At 46.8% G+C, this 13,725-nt stretch overlaps 1 non-coding gene across 1 annotated transcript; it reads right to left on the bottom strand.

Annotated features, from left to right (window-relative positions):
• Positions 1 to 13,003: 13,003 nt before the first annotated feature.
• Trnai-uau (transfer RNA isoleucine (anticodon UAU)) lies at positions 13,004 to 13,078 on the bottom strand. The gene has a single exon. It is a non-coding gene; the product is annotated as a tRNA-Ile (tRNA).
• Between the last annotated feature and the right edge of the window lie 647 nt (positions 13,079 to 13,725).

Raw genomic sequence — 13,725 nt, 5'->3', positions numbered from 1 at the left:
CAGGAACAGTGACTGTACACGAGGAGTCCTGCAGAAGTTTGGGACACTCAAGGGTATGGAAGAAGACACTGGCTCAGTATCTGATAAGAGCCTGGGGAAAATGATTACAAAATTCTAAAAGGCAGGTTCTTCTGAAGTGGAATGTGGCAGAGGGAGGAAAGCAGTTGTTCCAACACAGCACTGCAGGAAAGGTCAAAGGGTGGTGTGCGAACATTTAGTACAAGGGAAACTGCCCGAATGTTGGACTTGTCTGCAAGAATAAAACCCAATGAATCATTCGGCATTGGTATTCATACAAAATCACCCATGTACAGGAGTTGCTTCCTGTTGACATGCTAACAAGACAAACGTTGGTTCTGGAACTTTTTGCTCTCATAAACTGGACAACGAATGAAATCGAACATTTTGTAGACTGACGAAGACCATTTTCATCTCCAAGGACATGTTAATCGGTCAAATTGTAGAATACGGGTGTCGTATCCGCCTGGTAGTCATTCCTCACCAGGTAGGCCGTGCAGACAGCCGCCTCACCGGGACGATTTGCGTAAACTGCTCTCATCAAAACAGAAATATTTTCGTAAAACGGCCTGGACTGTTACAACGGAGTTATATGTAGTCTCCACAATGACTCAGGGTGCCAACCTCGCCGACAGGCAGCGTACCTGTCGCAGCAGAGACCGCTGTCGGAGGGTTACTGTTTTGCTACGCCAGTCACGTGCCCTAGCAGCGCTACGTGGATATCCATCCGCTCCCACCGGTTTAGGTTGCCCCCAGACCCTGCTAAGCCAGTTACGTCCGACGGCTCAAGTCAGCAGTACCAGCAATTCCGGCCAGTGGCATCAGCAGTTCAGTTCCAGCACCAACAGTTGACAGTACTAGCAGTTTTGTCTCAGTGTTCCACGCCGCCAAACCCAGCCCAGTTCGTCGTGATCGCTGCCTACTACGACTCTGAGGTTCATTGTGTAGACATATCACAGACAACGTCACAGGATAAAGGCTTTTGTTGTATGTGGTTATGTGGATATTCTTCCAAGGACGTTATAACTGTGTTTCCTTTTGTCAGTAAAGTCATTCTTTTAAAAGTGTCTTCGATCACACCTCAGCAAGAGGATACATTAATGGGCAACGGAAAATATGCACGGACATTAACCGAAATCTCTTTATTATGTCTGTATGGTGCGTTTTGATGACATTGTTTATCGTAGGGCCGTATTTTTTTTCTAGGAGATGAGTCTTGCATATCCCGTTACCTGTACCGTCAATGTTAAACACTATGAGAGTGTTTTGCGCACCACCATCTGCCCAAACCTTCGACACCGTGGGTGTGTGGGAAGTGTCAGTTTTATACAAGATGACCCTCCTCCTAACATTGCACAGCCAGTGAAGCGGCTCCTGCCGAGGCATTTCGGAAATGCTAGAATTATAAGCGGTCATTTCCCTACACGCGTTCAGTCCAGATCACCTGATCTTAGTCAGTGTGGCTTCTGGCTGAGCCGTTATCTGAAATATGTTGCGTTCACTGTTCGAATTGGTTCAAATGGCTCTAAGCACTATGGGACTTAACATCTGAGGTCATCAGTCCCCTAAAACTTAGAACTACTTAAACCTAACTAACCTAAGGACATGAAACACATCCATGCACAGGATTCGAACCCGCGACCGTAGCGGTCGCGCTGTTCCAGACTGAAGCGCCTAGAACCGCTCGGCCACACCGGCCGGCAGTGTTCGAATTATGAACGAACTGTATTAAAGGTAACCGTCGAGTAACATTCTGAACATCACATCTGAGAGACTTCGATCTCTTGTGGAGTACACTGTTTCTCAATTTCAACTTGTGGCGGAAAACGGTGGACAGCGGCTTTCGGCCACGGGGAAGTTAAAAACCGATGTCATTTGCTTTTTATGCGCTTTTTGACGTTAGGACAGATAACAACTGATTTTTCCCATCCGGTGCGCTACGACCTTGCTGGTGCTACAACTGTTGTCTGCCGAACTTCTTCAACTTATACCATAGCCGTCGTACGAGTATTGCGATTCATCTGTCTTTTGTAGCCGACCGCATTTACGTTAAAACGCTTGCAGCACCATCTATTGGTAAAATTGTCATTCTTTTTTCTTCAATGACATTTGCTCTGCGTCAATAATCTGCTAATGTGACATCATTCTGAGCAATAGTGCTCATTTTACAGTGTTTTGAAACTGGAACTTAAATTATGGACACCTTGTATGTGCGAGTCATTTTATGACAAGACAAGAACTGAAGTTATATAGGACCGAAACAACAACACGATGAAGTAGAAATATATGGTGCATTACAGCTACACTTTTTAACTCAATGGTCTGGAAGACAGTACTGTTCAATAGGAGAGAAATTCCTTTTGTGCAAGATATAGAAAAGAAACGTATCCAGTTCGTTAATCAAATACAACATTTAAGTTGTGCTGAAACATTTCTATCTAATCTGCTATGAGATTTAGAGAGAGAGAGAGAAATAATGAACATTCAAATTACTTCTAGCAGCTGATTCACAACTATAACTCGTTTTGCTTTACAACATTTTGTTATCTTGGTGAGACAACAGTCAGAGAGGTGATTATGTACGTCTTAATGCAGAATGCATCCAGTGATAGTAAAATAAGAGGGATGCGAACTCCAGGTGTGATATAATTCTCGCAATGAAAGAAAAAACAGCTATGTATCTTCAAAACAGAGATAGCGAGAGAGAGCACGTCGTGCGATACTGGCTAGGTAAGTAATGAAATGGGAATCACTATAGAAATTGGAAGTGTGAACATGAAGATGTGGAACCATTGATACTAATAGTTAAACTATTGCTACAAGTATACTAATCTTTTAAGTGTGGGCTTCTGCGGCCATTGTCACAGTCAGTAAAATTCTTCTTGAAACAGTGACTGAAACGTCGGCGAGATTTGCACATTAACAATGCGGCCACATAACCAGAAGAATCTTACTGACTGTAGTAGTCATGCTTTTGTTTCCCTTTTTAAAATAATTTCCTAAGTGCTGGGCTCCCCACTCATTATATAATGGATGACCATTCGGACGAGGATTAAACACTGATACCGTCGCAAAGACACTGGTGTGCAAAACTTCAGGACTAAAGTAACTTTCGCATGCTCTCGCACTGCCAACGAACATACGTCGGTGAAACGAAGTCACTCTAAATTATTATAGTAGGAAAGGCGGGACAGTATTTTTAATAGGATGGGTGATTACCATAGACACCAGTGAATGCTCTGTAACGTGCTCCCAAGCTGACCACAGAGTTGGTAAGGAGTTTTTGAACTTTCTAGAACACGAGGATGTTGAGTATGAATAACTTTTTAAATATGAAGTTTATGGGAAATCAAATGGTTCAAATTGCTCTGAGCACTATGGAACTTAACTGCTGAGGTCATCAGTCCCCTAGAACTTAGAACTACTTAAACCTAACTAACCTAAGGACTTCACACACATCCATGCCCGAGGCAGGATTCGAACCTGCGACCGTAGCGGTCGCGTGGTTCCAGACTGTAGCACCTAGAACCGCTTGGCCACTAAGGCCGGCGTGTATGGGAAATATAAAAGATTTGTTGAAAAGAAGAGAATGAGGGCTTTCAAATGAACTGTACTAATTTAGGAACGAACACCTATTAGCTCATAGAATATTTAACTTTCACTTGGTTTGCACTTATCGTAAACCATTAACATTCCTGCAAAGAAAATGTTTCCATTAGAACCAAATGCACTGTAACCATCAGCAGTCCGACCACTAGTTTTTGGGCAACAAATTTCAGTGAAATAATTCATGAATAAAAAGTTAACTATTCCGAGCAATTGTAGTATATATACTAATAATGTAAATATATCAGAAAAAATAATAATAATATTGATATCAGGAGTGGTATAAGAACAACTAGGACACACCCAACTTCCTTTGCTACAAAGTGCGTAGACTAATCAAGACATAAAATAGAGTCTGGAAGGCAAAATACTTTAGAGATTCAGGGAACCGAAGAAAAATAGGGAAAGCAAAGAACTTGCAGTAGAAGAGATTTGTTTCACAGTATCGAAGATGAAAAATTACTTGTAGTTCTTAAGGTACGCATTTTGGACCCTATATTTACTGAGACTTTTTTGCTTCCAGTGTCGTCTACTTTCAACTATATGCGTTTACGCCATGAATTATGATACACCATGTATATTGGAAAGTTGTAAGTGGAAGAGAAGAAAGTTTAGAACATCCAGTTAGTATGAACATGTTGTTGTCGCCTTCAGAGACTGGTTTGATTCAAATGGTTCAAATGGCTTTGAGCACTATGGTACTTAACAACTGTGGTCATCAATCCCCTAGAACTTAGAACTACTTAAACCTAACTAACCTAAAGACATTACGCAATCCATGCCCGAGGTAGGACTCGAACCTGCGACCGTGGTGGTAGCGCGGTTCCACACTGAAGCGCCTAGAACCGCTCGGCCACTCCGGCCGGCACTGGTTTGATGCAGCTCTCCATGCTACTCTACCTGTGCAAGCTCTCTTCCTCTCCAAGTACCAACTACAACCTAAATCCTTCTGAATCTGCTTAGTGTATTCATCTCTTAGTCCTCCTATACGATTTACCCTCACAGTTCCCTTCAATACTAAATTGGTGATCCCTTCATGCCTCAGAACATGTCCTTCCAACCGATTCCTTCTTCTAGACAAATTGTGCTACAAATTCCTCTTCTCCCAAATTCTATTCAGTACCTCCTCATTAGTTACGTGATCTACCCATCTAATCTTCAGCATTCTTGTGTAGCACCATATTTCGAAAGCTTCTATTCTCTTCCTGTCTAAACTATATATCGTCCATGTTTCACTTCGATATGTGGCTACATCATACACATTCTTTCAAAAAAGCCTTCCTGACACTTAGATCTATACTCGATGTTAACAAACTTCTATCCTTCAGAAAAGTTTTCCTTGCCATTGCCAGTCTACATTTTATATCCTTCGACCACCGTCAGTTCTTTTGCTCCCCAAATAGCAAAACTCATCTACTACTTTGTCTCATTTCCTCACATAATTCCCTCAGCGTCACCTGATTTAATTCGACTACATTCCATTATCCTCGTTTTGCTTTTGTTGATGTTCATCTTATATTCTTTCAAGACACTGTACATTTCGTTCAACAGCTCTTCCAGGTCCTTTGCTGTCTCTGACAGAATTATTATGCCAGCGGCAGCCCTCAAAGTTTTTATTTCTTCTCCATGGAGTTCATAACTACTACAAACTTTTCTTCTGTTTCTTTTACTGCTTGCTCAATATATATATACTGAATAACATTGGTGATAGGCTACAACCCTGTCTCACTCCCTTCCCAACCACTGCTTCCCTTTCATGACGCTCTACTCTTACAACTGTCCTCTGGTTTCTACACTCCTGGAAATTGAAATAAGAACACCGTGAATTCATTGTCCCAGGAAGGGGAAACTTTATTGACACATTCCTGGGGTCAGATACATCACATGATCACACTGACAGAACCACAGGCACATAGACACAGGCAACAGAGCATGCACAATGTCGGCACTAGTACAGTGTATATCCACCTTTCGCAGCAATGCAGGCTGCTATTCTCCCATGGAGACGATCGTAGAGATGCTGGATGTAGTCCTGTGGAACGGCTTGCCATGCCATTTCCACCTGGCGCCTCAGTTGGACCAGCGTTCGTGCTGGACGTGCAGACCGCGTGAGACGACGCTTCATCCAGTCCCAAACATGCTCAATGTGGGACAGATCCGGAGATCTTGCTGGCCAGGGTAGTTGACGTACACCCTCTAGAGCACGTTGGGTGGCACGGGATACGTGCGGACGTGCATTGTCCTGTTGGAACAGCAAGTTCCCTTGCCGGTCTAGGAATGGTAGAACGATGGGTTCGATGACGGTTTGGATGTACCGTGCACTATTCAGTGTTCCCTCGACGATCACCAGTGGTGTACGACCAGTGTAGGAGATCGCTCCCCACACCATGATGCCGGGTGTTGGCCCTGTGTGCCTCGGTCGTATGCAGTCCTGATTGTGGCGCTCACCTGCACGGCGCCAAACACGCATACGACCATCATTGGCACCAAGGCAGAAGCGACTCTCATCGCTGAAGACGACACGTCTCCATTCGTCCCTCCATTCACGCCTGTCGCGACACCACTGGAGGCGGGCTGCACGATGTTGGGGCGTGAGCGGAAGACGGCCTAACGGTGTGCGGGACCGTAGCCCAGCTTCATGGAGACGGTTGCGAATGGTCCTCGCCGATACCCAAGGAGCAACAGTGTCCCTAATTTGCTGGGAAGTGGCGGTGCGGTCCCCTACGGCACTGCGTAGGATCCTACGGTCTTGGCGTGCATCCGTGCGTCGCTGCGGTCCGGTCCCAGGTCGACGGGCACGTGCACCTTCCGCCGACCACTGGCGACAACATCGATGTACTGTGGAGACCTCACGCCCCACGTGTTGAGCAATTCGGCGGTACGTCCATCCGGCCTCCCGCATGCCCACTATACGCCCTCGCTCAAAGTCGGTCAACTGCACATACGGTTCACGTCCACGCTGTCGCGGCATGCTACCAGTGTTAAAGACTGCGATGGAGCTCCGTATGCCACGGCAAACTGGCTGACACTGACGGCGGCGGTGCACAAATGCTGCGCAGCTAGTGCCATTCGACGGCCAACACCGCGGTTCCTGGTGTGTCCGCTGTGCCGTGCGTGTGATCATTGCTTGTACAGCCCTCTCGCAGTGTCCGGAGCAAGTATGGTGGGTCTGACATACCGGTGTCAATGTGTTCTTTTTTCCATTTCCAGGAGTGTATACAAATCGTAAGCAGCCATTTGCTCCGCTTTCTAAAAGTGTACAAATGCCAGAAACGTAGGTTTGTCTTTCCTTAATCTATCTTCTAAGATAAGTCATAGGGTCAGTATTAACTCACGTGTTCCAACATTTCTACGAAATCCAAACTGATCTTCCCCGAGGTTGGTTTCTACCAGTTTTTGGAATATAGATCAACATAAACATCCCTTCCGCCCTTTTTATTGCTAATGAAAACCACACATTGCATGTTGTACCACCATACAGCGAGACCTTCAGAGATGGTGATCCAGATTGCTGTACACACCGGTACCTCTAATAAGCAGTAGCACGTCTTATTGCATTGCTGCAGGCATGTATTCGTCGTGGCATACTATCCACAAGTTCATCAAGGCACTGTAGGTCCAGATTGCCCCACTCCTCAACGGCGATTCTGCATAGATCCCTCAGAGTGGTTGGTGGGTCACATTGTCCATAAACAGACCTTTCAATCTATCCCAGGCATGTTCGATACGGTTCATGTCTGGGGAACATGCTGGTCACTCTAGTCGATCGATGTCGTTATCCTGAAGGAAGTCATTCACGAGATGTTCACGATGGGAACGAATGCCTCGTCAATATGCTGCCGATATGGTTGCACTATCGGTTGGAGGATGGCATTCACGTAAAGTACAGCCGTTACGGCGCCTTCCATGACCACCAGCGCCGTACATCGGCCCTACATAATGCCACCCCAAAACAGCAGGGAACCTCCACCTTGCCCGGGTTGCCTCCAAACACGTTTCTGACGATTGTCTGCTTGAAGGCATATGCGACACTCATCGGTGAAGAGAACGTGATGCCAATCCTGTGCAGTCCATTCGGCATGTTGTTGGGCTCATCTGTACCACGTGTCGTGGTTGCAAAGATGGACTTCGCCATGGACATCGGGAGTGAATTTCCGCAACACGCAGCCTATTGCGCACAGTTTGCGTCATAACATGACGTCGTATGGCTGCACGAAAACATTATTCAACATGGTGGCGTTGCTTTCGGGGTTCCTCCGAGCCATAATGCATAGGTAGTGGTCATCCACTGCAATAGTAGCCCTTGGGCGGCCTCAGCGAGGCATGTCATCGACAGTTCCTGTCTCTCTGTATCTCCTCCATGTCTGAACAACATCACTTTGGTTCACTGCGAGACACTTGGACACTTCCCTTGTTGAAAGCCCTTCCTGGCACAAAGTAACAATGCGGTCGTGATCGAATCGTGGTATTGACCGTCTGGCAATTGTTGAACTTCAGATAACACGAGCCATGTACCTCTTTACTGGTGGAATGACTGGAACTGATCGGCTATCGGACCCCCTCCGTCTAATAGGCGCTGCTCATGCATGGTTGTTTACATCTTTGGGCGGGTTTAGTGACATCTCTGCACAGTGATAAGGATTGTGTCTGTGATACAACATCCACAGTCAACTTCTATCTTCAGGAGTTCTGGGAACTGGGATGATACAAAACGCCGTTTAGCACTGCCATCTATCGAAACTTCATGAAACTATAGGATCTGAAGTGGGAATATTCCACGATGTGCTACAACAAATTGCTCATTTTTTAGCCGGCCGAAGTGGCCGTGCGGTTAAAGGCGCTGCAGTCTGGAACCGCGAGACCGCTACGGTCGCAGGTTCGAATCCTGCCTCGGGCATGGATGTTTGTGATGTCCTTAGGTTAGTTAGGTTTAACTAGTTCTAAGTTCTAGGGGACTAATGACCTCAGCAGTTGAGTCCCATAGTGCTCAGAGCCATTTTGCTCATTTTTTCAACCGAAAGAAATGTGTTGCATTATTCATTGAATGCCACTTATAGTATTACACCACATTTCTATAGAATGAATAATGTACACTGATGAGCCAAAACATTACGACAACCTGGTTATCAGTATTTTGTTCCATACTTTGAACGCAAAACAGCAGCGATTCTGATTATCGTGGAATAGACAGGTCCTTGACAGGTTTCTGGGGTAATGTGGCATAGCACGCAGTTCCTGTGAATTAGGGACCGGTGGTTTGTGGACACGGAGCTCACGTCCGGAACGCTCATATGTGACCCATCACGTTTACATCAGGCGAATTTGGTGAAAATATATCAACGTGAGTTCATTACCACGCTTCTCAAATCACTGTAGCACTACGCTGGTCTTGTGACTCGGCCACTTACCTTAGGCAGATGTCATGCACCCAGGGATGCTGGTGGAATCTAATAAATTTTAAGTGTGGCCCACAGCTGTAATGGTGTGCAGAAATCGAAAATGTTGATGTATTGACATGATAACACGTAGAGGTTGTCTGCTGTGGAACCAAATGTTTAACGATGCGCACTGAACACTGTGCTCTGAAACACCTGTTCCGGCCTCAGCGCTGCACTCTGTAGTTAGATATGCTACGGATCGTCAACCATCCTACTTTAAATAGGGGGCAAGCATCCGACGTCCGTGTCCTGTGATAAGGGATCGACGTCCACCATCTTGTCACATACTCGTTATTTTACCATCCTTCAACCACTTTCCATAGATGTCCACTACAGCAAGAAGCCAACAGCTGACCAGCTTCGCCGTACCCAAAATGCTAGTCCCCAGCCGATAGGTCGTAAGAGTATGCTCTTTATCAAAGTTGCTTATGTCAGTGGTTTCCTCCAAATATGACCGGTAACGTCGTTGAAGAGATGGGGATTCGTCTCTGCTTCCCCTATATACCGGGTGATCAAAAAGTCAGTATAAATTTTAAAACTGAATAAATCACGGAATAATATAGATAGAGAGGTACAAATTGACACACATGCTTGGAATGACATTGGATTTTATTAGAACCAAATAAATACAAAAGTTCAAACAATGTCCGACAGATGGCGCTTCATCTAATCAGAATAGCAATAATTAGCATAACAAAGTAAGACAAAGCAAAGATGATGTTCTTTACAGGAAATGCTCAATATGTCCACCATCATTCCTCAACAATAGCTGTAGTCGAGGAATAATGTTGTGAACAGCACTGTGAAGCATGTCCGGAGTTATGGTGAGGCACTGGCGTCGGATGTTGTCTTTCAGCATCCCTAGAGATGTCCGTGGATCACGATACACTTGCGACTTCAGGTAACCCCAAAGCCAATAATCGCACGGACTGAGGTCTGGGGACCTGGGAGGTCAAACATGACGAAAGTGGCGGCTGAGCACAAGATCATCACCAATCGACGCGCGCAAGAGATCTATCACGCGCCATCTGTCGGACATTTAGTGAACTTTTTTTCTTTTTTTTTGTTCTAATAAAACCCCATGTCATTCCAAGCATGTGTGTCAATTTTTACCTCTCTGTCTACATTATTCCGTGGTTTACTAAGTTTTCAAATTCATACTGACTTTTTGATCACCCTGTACTTTCCTTACCGCGTCATGTGCCCACCACACCACAAGGCGACGTTCAGTCCCAACGTAGATGTAGTCATAATTTTTCGGCTCATTGGAGTGAGATGCATTGCCTAATGTTTGCACCGAAGGCTGTATTTCTGTATAACACTAACTGTTACCAGCGGCTGGGCTCCCATATCAGTAGTTCTGTTATGATGAGCGATGATGAGTAAGTTAGGTACTATACATACAACAACATCAGCGGCTAAGAATAGCTTATGATATGTCTTGTGCTCTCACCCCTGCCAAGCTGTCTCAACACACGTGTTGGCACGAGCAGCGTCACTGGTGAGCACCAAGTTTGATCCGATAAAGCATATACGGTGGCCTCATCTACGCTCAAGTTACCTGCGAAAACCCCACGAAAATTCGTGTAGTGGTTATGGAGACTCGTCTTTAAGCATATAAACAGACAGGAAAGACATGAAGGATTTTTTATTAGTATCGATATTGAAATACACAAATTTATGAAACTTTCTGGCAGATTAAAACTGTATTACGGACCGAAACTGAAACTCGGGACCTTTGCCTTCCACGTGCAAGTACTCTATCATCTGAGCTACCCAATCACGACTTACGACCCGTCCTTACAGTTTTAATTCCGTTAGTACCTCGTCTACTCCAAGCACGGCTCACGACCCATCCTCAGAACTTTAATTCCGCCTGTACCTCGTGTACTAACTTCCAAACTTCACAGAAGCTCTCCTGCAGATCTTGCAGAACTAGCACACATGGAAGAAAGGAATGAAGTTGTAATGAACTCCAGACCATTAGCTGCTTACAGCCGTTGATAAGTATCAACGAGGACACTTGAAAATGTGTTCCCCCGACCGGGACTCGAACCCGTGATCTGCTGCTCACGTGGCAGATGCTCTATCCGACTGAGCCATCTGCTGCTACTGCAGGGGCTTATCTCTGACACGCTCCCCGTGAGACCCACACTTCCAACTCACTGTCCACACACTACATTTGTAGTGCCCCTGCCCACTATACTCATTACTCACGGCAGTCAATCTATCGATTCCCGTAAGAGATTGAGCAATGTGAGTGAATCCGCACTGAAGAATACACTCCTGGAAATGGAAAAAAGAACACATTGACACCGGTGTGTCAGACCCACCATACTTGCTCCGGACACTGCGAGAGGGCTGTACAGGCAATGATCACACGCACGGCACAGCGGACACACCAGGAACCGCGGTGTTGGCCGTCGAATGGCGCTAGCTGCGCAGCATTTGTGCACCGCCGCCGTCAGTGTCAGCCAGTTTGCCGTGGCATACGGAGCTCCATCGCAGTCTTTAACACTGGTAGCATGCCGCGACAGCGTGGACGTGAACCGTATGTGCAGTTGACGGACTTTGAGCGAGGGCGTATAGTGGGCATGCGGGAGGCCGGGTGGACGTACCGCCGAATTGCTCAACACGTGGGGCGTGAGGTCTCCACAGTACATCGATGTTGTCGCCAGTGGTCGGCGGAAGGTGCACGTGCCCGTCGACCTGGGACCGGACCGCAGCGACGCACGAATGCACGCCAAGACCGTAGGATCCTACGCAGTGCCGTAGGGGACCGCACCGCCACTTCCCAGCAAATTAGGGACACTGTTGCTCCTGGGGTATCGGCGAGGACCAGTGGCAACCGTCTCCATGAAGCTGGGCTACGGTCCCGCACACCGTTAGGCCGTCTTCCGCTCACGCCCCAACATCGTGCAGCCCGCCTCCAGTGGTGTCGCGACAGGTGTGAATGGAGGGACGAATGGAGACGTGTCGTCTTCAGCGATGAGAGTCGCTTCTGCCTTGGTGCCAATGATGGTCGTATGCGTGTTTGGCGCCGTGCAGGGGAGCGCCACAATCAGGACTGCATACGACCGAGGCACACAGGGCCAACACCCGGTATCATGGTGTGGGGAGCGATCTCCTACACTGGCCGTACACCACTGGTGATCGTCGAGGGGACACTGAATAGTGCACGGTACATCCAAACCGTCATCGAACCCATCATTCTACCATTCCTAGACCGGCAAGGGAACTTGCTGTTCCAACAGGTCAATGCATGTCCGCATGTATCCCGTGCCACCCAAAGTGCTCTAGAAGGTGTAAGTCAACTACCCTGGCCAGCAAGATCTCCGGATCTGTCCCCCATTGAGCATGTTTGGGACTGGATGAAGCGTCGTCTCACGCGGTCTGCACGTCCAGCACGAACGCTGGTCCAACTGAGGCGCCAGGTGGAAATGGCATGGCAAGCCGTTCCACAGGACTACATCCAGCATTTCTACGATCGTCTCCATGGGAGAATAGCAGCCTGCATTGCTGCGAAAGGTGGATATACACTGTACTAGTGCCGACATTGTGCATGCTCTGTTGCCTGTGTCTATGTGCCTGTGGTTCTGTCAGTGTGATCATGTGATGTATCTGACCCCAGGAATGTGTCAATAAAGTTTCCCCTTCCTGGGACAATGAATTCACGGTGTTCTTATTTCAATTTCCAGGAGTGTATCATTGGCCGGTAAGCCTTATGTATGTGAAGATTGTATCTGTTCTTTCGAACATGTCTACTTCTGTGCGGAAGCACTCACATTGCTCTATCTCTTACGGGAATCGGTAGATTGAATGCCATGAGTAATGAGTATAGTGGACAGGGGCACTACAAATGTAGTGAAATTAGAATTATATTAATACCATCAGCTGCGCGCGGGGGTTGATATTGATCAACGGGGACTTGTGAAAATGTGTGCCCCGACCGGGACTCGAACCCGGGATCTCCTGCTTATATGGCAGACACTCTATCCATCTGAGCCACCGAGGGCACATATGATAGTGCGACTGTAGGGACTATCTCGCGCACGCCTCCCGCGAGACTCACATTCTCACCTTGTATGTCCACACACTAAATTCGTAGTGACCCACCCCAACACACTCATTACTCGTGGAAGACATTCTTCCAAGTCCCGCAAGAGTTCGGGGAATATGTGTGCATCCGCACAGAAGAAGAAGGTCATGGCCGGTATCGCCATAACTATATACTTATATCGACATGTCCGAAAGAACAGACACCATATCAATATAAGTACAAATGTAGTGTGTGGACAGTGAGTTGGAAATGTGGGTCTCATTTTCAAATGTCCCCGTTAACATTTATCAAAGCCTGTAAGCAGCTAATGGTCTGGATTTCATGGTAATTTCATTCTTAGAGAGCTGCAAGATCACCATTGGTAATTGTTCTTTCGAACATGTCCGAAAGAACAGATACCATCTTCATATGGAAGAGAGGATGTTGCGGATACATGGCTTCCCTACAGCCTGGGGGGGGGGGGGGGGGGATGTCCCCGGGATGAAATTTTCACTCTGCAGCAGAGGGTGCGCTGATATGAAACTTGCTGGTAGATTAAAACTGTCTGGCGGACCAGGACTCGAACTCGGGACCTGTCTCCGCAATACCCTCTCTTCCAGGTGT

The sequence above is a fragment of the Schistocerca serialis genome, chromosome 6, assembly GCF_023864345.2.
Source record: "Schistocerca serialis cubense isolate TAMUIC-IGC-003099 chromosome 6, iqSchSeri2.2, whole genome shotgun sequence".
Lineage (NCBI taxonomy): Eukaryota > Metazoa > Arthropoda > Insecta > Orthoptera > Acrididae > Schistocerca > Schistocerca serialis.
Note: the sequence above shows the minus strand (reverse complement) of the source record. Positions and strands in the feature narration are given on the sequence as shown.